Source organism: Gouania willdenowi, chromosome 16, assembly GCF_900634775.1.
Source record: "Gouania willdenowi chromosome 16, fGouWil2.1, whole genome shotgun sequence".
NCBI lineage: Eukaryota > Metazoa > Chordata > Actinopteri > Blenniiformes > Gobiesocidae > Gouania > Gouania willdenowi.
This window is the reverse complement of record NC_041059.1, coordinates 35,200,865-35,207,339: the sequence shown is the minus strand read 5'-3', so window position 1 is coordinate 35,207,339 and position 6,475 is coordinate 35,200,865. Positions and strand designations below refer to the sequence as shown.

At 38.2% G+C, this 6,475-nt stretch overlaps 1 long non-coding RNA gene across 1 annotated transcript in view; it reads right to left on the bottom strand.

Annotated features, from left to right (window-relative positions):
* Positions 1-3,027: 3,027 nt before the first annotated feature.
* LOC114477403 (uncharacterized) overlaps positions 3,028-6,475 on the bottom strand; it is a 34,348-nt gene continuing 30,900 nt past the window's right edge. Inside the window, exons 3-4 of the long non-coding RNA XR_003675698.1 lie at positions 4,589-4,733; positions 3,028-3,702 (exon numbers count right to left, since the gene is read on the bottom strand). This is a non-coding gene — a long non-coding RNA (uncharacterized LOC114477403). The remainder of the gene's footprint in view (positions 3,703-4,588; positions 4,734-6,475) is intronic.

Genomic DNA, 6,475 nt, shown 5'->3' with positions numbered 1-6,475 from the left:
AAAAAAAGTACTGCGATTCAATTGTCAGAAAATCGATATCAACCGTGATACCTATGAATCGATTTTTAACTGCCTTACGATTAATCGTTACATCCCTACTATCTATCCCAGTTCAAGCCTCACCTGGGCCATCACTGTGGGATGTTGAGCAAGTCCTTTAACCCCAAACTGCTCCCCAGGCGCTGCAAAATGGCTGCCGACTGCTCCCCAGGGATGGGTTAAATTGCTGAGGACAAATTTCAATATATATGCGTAACAACATACATGACGAATAAAGGCTTAAAGCCCAGTTTAATTTTAATTTCAATAATTATCTATCTATAAAATTATAACTCTTGTACTGCAAGTGTTGTGTTTCTTGTGTTCACATAGTAAAAGTTTTATGGTACAAACATTTTCTAAGTCAAAATGTTGTTTTTTTTCTCTTCAAAATATTTGTATCCATACAGGCATGATGAGTACCAGTACCAGATGTTACCCTTTGTAACACAGTTTAGAGGTCGAAGCGTTGTAGAAATGAATGATTGGTTGGTTGATGAGAACGCACTGTCATGTCATTTAAATATGTGCAGGTAATTCTTATTAAATGTGATTATCAATGAAAAAGTTGATATATTTCAGTGTTTCAATTCAAAAAGGGAAACTCATTCCTCCTTACAGGACGGTATAAGCCAGGCCTTATTTGTAAAGTCATGATGACTATTACTTACATCAAATTGAATCCCAAAAATCAAATAACCCATAAAGTTAACGGTGTCAGAGCCAGTCTACACAGACATATCTAGGACTTAGGCGACTACTGCTACTTTCTTTGTGTCAAGCTACTCCATGAATCTATTTACAATACTTCATCAGGTTTCCCTTTTTGAAAGAAATGACTGAAATAAATCATCTATTTACAGGTTTTATTGGTCGCTTTGGTGCATTTCTCAGATCAGAACTTAAATTCTCAAGACTACTTATTTAATCTTCACTTGTGCGCATCAAAAAAAGAAGTTTCTCATTTCTTTGAACAAATTGTAGAAGCTTTGGTACTACTTTATGAATGATTATGTTTTTATTCTCTGCCGTCTCCTACATTATCATCTGCTCATTTGATCCATAAAACCTGCGTCTACACATTTCATACCCACCATTGCGCTACTGACAAAACCTCCAGTTAACTTCAAAACAAGAGCCTTATTTACAAAAACCTTAACAAACTAATGGATGACAAGAAGAGATGCTATTGTTTTGAAAAGTAGATGACTTTTCGCTTGAAGTCGGTGTCATGGTCTGAGTTCACATCGTACTGAGATTGTATATGCACATACATGCGCACTACCGAAAAATGTTTTGCTAAAAATTTTTTATTCTTTTTTGTTTTCAAAGTGAACGGACACGTGTTTTATTTGTTTATTGGATTATGTTAGGGTCATAATCTCAGTACGGAGGTAAACTCAGACCATGACACCCACTCCTGCTTCTGATCACACCACTTACGTCTCCTCCGTTGGCTATTCCAGCGGCCTACGAAGTAGCGGAGCCTCTTTTCCAGCGGTGTCCGCCAGCGGAGGAGACGTAAGCGGCGTGATCAGAAGCAGGAGCGGGGATGCCGAGCAGGGCTAGCAACCAAGCTAAAAGCTAATCCTTCCATCCTGCGTTCTAATGTCCGCTCCCTGGTGCAACAACGGTGAGCTATTCTCATGTCACTGCTCTCCTGTTGTAGAACTACTGACTATAAAATGCACACATTGTTCTTCCCTGATCTGTTTTAATTTTTGGCAGTCTATAAAACTTCACGTTTTTCACGGTCTGACCGATTAGTGCAGCCAAAAACACGCCAATAGTTTACCATTTCCTCTCAAAATTTGGGATTTGCTCATTTGTGTGCTGTTTGTAAACTGGCTGCTTATGTGAGGGCCATATGGTCATCAGGCACTTCAAATAATATCGGCCATCTCTAACATTGGATATATATATGGTGATGGATGTGTTAGGGCCATATTATTAGGCACCCCCAGTTGTATTTTTCAATATTATTCTGATATTTTATTTGTCTCATATTATTTTGTCTGATATTTTTGACATTTTAATTTATCATTCTTGTTAGATATTTCTGTACAAGGGCACTGTGATATTTTAGTTGGTTTATTTGTGGATTACACTGAATAAGGTAACTCAGGCACTTTTGGGGCAGCACAGGGGTCCATGATGCCATGTGTAGCTCAGTCGACCCAGATGTCTGAGAGTGTGCAGCCACGCTGAGTTTATGTGCTTGTGTCTCTGTGTTTCAGGTAAGAAAAAGTAACGAGAGTGACAGTATGAAGTCCACAGTTAGCCTTCTTTAATATTTACTGTGTGTGAGTGTGCAGAATATTGGAACAAGTGTTTGAGAGTCATAAGCATCATCTTTGAGCAACAGGTCCATGATGCCATGTGTAGCTCAGTCGACCCAGATGTCCGAGAGTGTGCAGCCACGCTGAGTTTATGTGCTTGTGTCTCTGTGTTTCAGACGAAGTAAAAAAGGATAATTAAAACCCATGCACGCTTGGTTTATTGTGTACAAGTGTCCAACACTTATCTCCAAAATGGCGACTCCCGGGTTGATGACGTGCCGTGAAAACCCTCTATTGTATTTCAAGTGGCGCCCCCTTTCTGTTATGTTTGTGTTGCACACATCAACAGACTTACAATGCTCTTTTATTCACACATTGTAGAACCTTTTCATCAACATCCCTTTCTACCTGCAGGGGGTGTATCAAAAGTTCAGGAACCGTTAAAGCATTAGCCTAGCTAATGAAGATAGCTACTAGTTTATCAGTGAGACAGCTTGGTTCTGTTAAAACATCAATGCAAAACAAATGTTTTTAGAAAGATTTTATTAAACCATATTTCCAGAAGTTTGAACAATCAACACATAAACATGGAACATGTATTTGTACTTGAAGGTGGTTGAACACACACATGAACATTGAAGAACAGTCATGTGGAGACAGAGCCACATCTATAAGGGGAAATAAAGGGGAGAGCTATTTGGGGCTCATCCATAAAGTCAGCAAAAATGATGGTCCATTGTTCTATGAATCCATGATAACCACATTTATTTGTTTATCTGAATAATATCCACTGTCATCCAGGAAGTTTATTATCATTTGCACCATAGTATGTAATCATCCTAAAAAGTGTAAATCTGTGTTCTAATCAGAAATAAAGTGGGTTAAAATTGGGGATTTAGAAAAACTACTGTAGCACCTGCACACCACTCTATATGAAGCCCTTCTTGAGAATGGAGGGGTGCTAGGGTTCAGTTAAATTTGTAAAGATAGATACCACAAAAGTGTACCTCAAAAGTGTATGATCCCACCAATATACACAACTAATTCACTATATATTCCTCATCAATAACGCTGAGATCCAGAGATGAAATATGTTTAAACAACTTTATATGAACTATATTTTAAGATGGATGAATAACAGTATACAACGACACACACAATGGAATCCAACACGTGTCAAATCAACTCTAGCAATGGTGGTGGGCCCACACCACACACGCACACACATACACACAGTCACGTGTAATAGTTAAAACGAACGACTTCCTCTGTCTTACTCACAACTCGATGCAATTATTGTTTCCAGCTGGTCGGTCTTTCAAAACATTGGGTGCGTTGAAACTCTGTCTTTCAAAACATTGAGTGCGGTGAAAACACAGGTCGTCTACTTCCGCATTTTTCGATTGCATAATTCACAAGATTACGACAATCAACCATTGGAAATAAACCCAGGATTATAAAAGAAAGAAAGAAAAAAAACATAATACACATTGGCTTCAATAGTATTATTTCAAATATATATTATGCACCAATAATGCAAACTGTTAAATAAAATATTATCAAAAACATTTACATCACTAAATAATGACATAAAAATAATAATGACACCAACTATAATAGTAAATAAACAATTACTTACTCCAGCCCACTGCCTGATAAACATTTAATAGATCTTGTAATTATTTTACTCACAGGCTACACTACAGAAATTAATTAAAAGTTGCAAATTAGAGTGGCCAAAAACAAAGCGAGAATACGAGGTAAAAGGGTTTCAAAGTGTCAATATTGGCTTAAAAGTGGCAGAAATGGGGGGAGGGGGTTGGGGCAATGCCATTTAAAAAGTAAGAACAATTATTTTAAACTGACAAACAATGGGCAAAAATAAGCATGAAATATGGTGAAAACAGTTTAAAAGTGACAATAATGGGTCAACATAGGTGACCTTAGGTGGGAAAAGTGGTGAAAAGGAGTGTGTTTCCTTGTTTCCAGAAGTTTGAACAGTAAACACATCAACATGGAATATGTGTTTGTCCTTCGTCAGGTTGCAGCAGGAAGTGGTGAGGAGGAACCCTGGTGTTGTGAAGAAGCCGTGTCTCACTCTTTAGCGGCCTGATTCACAACACCAGCTGACCCGCTTCACCTATACACACACACACACACACCTGGGAGCTGTATAGAGGTGTGACCTTTGTGTTTCCTTCGTGCTCCCAGCAGGCAGAACATTAACAACTGTCTTGTTAACTGGGAAGCAGCATCCAGAGAGCACTCACCTTCCACTTATGTCTCACCATCATTACACATCAAATGGTTACGTTTGAAGACATGACTGTGGTAAACCCACGGCTGTTGCAGCTTCCAAACAACTTCTTTGTTCCTCTAAGTGTAAGGCTCTGATCCCACACTGAATGAGTGATCCTGCAGATAAAGATAGAAACAGTTGAAACAAAGTTAGAACACTGAATGGACATTGATCCCAATAATCTAATCCCTTAAATGAAACCATAGCGGAACAGTAAATGAACCAGATTGGCAGCGAGACACACAGCAATCTACAATATGACATGTGCTGTATTGGGTTTCTGATCTGTTTTACAGCCTCTGGAATTGAGGACAGTTCTGAGATGGAGCTGAAAATAACTAGTTTTCACAGAGGCATACCTTGATCCACTTTAGAAGAGCCTGTTGGATAAAAAAAGCAAAGTAGTTCACAGCCAGTGCTTGGACACAGTGTGGCTGTTGGTGCATTGTCTACTGCTGATCCCCAATCATTGTCTAAACCCAAAAACATACACAGAGGGAACAGATATATAAAACTACTCTCTGCCTAGATCTATTCCAGCAACGCACTCAAACTAGTCAAATATTGATCAAGTTGACCAAATGATTGCTGTAGCCTCATAAAGTTTAGTCCTCATGGAGAAAGCAAACATGTTTGATAAACACAGGCTGTGTTTAAAATGGCACATTCCGAACTATGCTCTACAAACTCAATAAGTATATACTAAAAGTATGGTCAGGATGATTAGGATGATGAGCGTTCCCACTGAAGTATATTTCCAAGTTTCCTAAGATGCATTTCGAACCTACAACGACAAAAACTAGAAGCACACTGAGGCTAAATATCTCTGTTGATTCTCCACCTTTAAAATTTCTGAAAAGCATTTGAAGTGAGAAAGTAGAATATCAACATGAGGACATTTGATCCATAAAACTTGCTGAAACACATTTTATGCCAACATTTTTGAGATTTTCAGAGACCCTCCATTGTTGTACTGACACAACTTTTGGTTAACTTCAAATGAAGAGCCCTATTTACAAAAGTGTCAAAACTAATGGAGCACAAGAAGATATTTTTTTTTCTTGAAAAGGGGATGTTTGATTTTTAGCTTAAAGCCGGCCCCAGGACCATTTTATATCCTGCTCACATTGCACCATGAGTATGACTAGTGCGCCCACCGTGCATACTTCAGAAAATGTCTCCATATAGTATACATTCGGGTATTTCTTGCATACTCAATCTTTCCATACTATCTAATGTGAACACACTACATACTCATTTTGATGTCAGATATAGTATTTGTAGTATGTTAGTATGAGTAGTACATTAGTAAGTAATTTCGAACCCAGCCATAGAGATGAAGAATGAACACAGACATACATCCTGTATTTTTGAATGAAGGAAAGAAAACCCATACATTTCTATCAAACACTCCTTTTTTTCTCCTCTGTAATAATCATGTTCAGTTTAGGCCACAGAGAAACCCAAAATCCTGATGCTTCTTCCACCATACCTGGCTCTATAGTATTCCTGTCAGCACACAATGGCCACGGTTACATAATTTTTTTTAAATTCAGAATATAATTATTCATATTGGCATGCAGATATCTTGCAGTGAAGAAGAGATGCTACGCTAGCAGACAGAGCTAATAGAAAAACGTGACTTTTACAGATATTCACGTAATATTACAGATATTCTTTCAGTGCTAAAGGGGTAAGGAATCATATATGAACATGTTTAATTGTAGAAGGCGGCCAGAAAGAAAGTAATAGCAGATTCCGCCCGCCGCCTCCACTGCTGGGTAAAAAAAGTACTGAGATTCAAATTTCACAGCATCGATGTGAACCGTGATACCTATGAATCAATTTCTAACTGCCT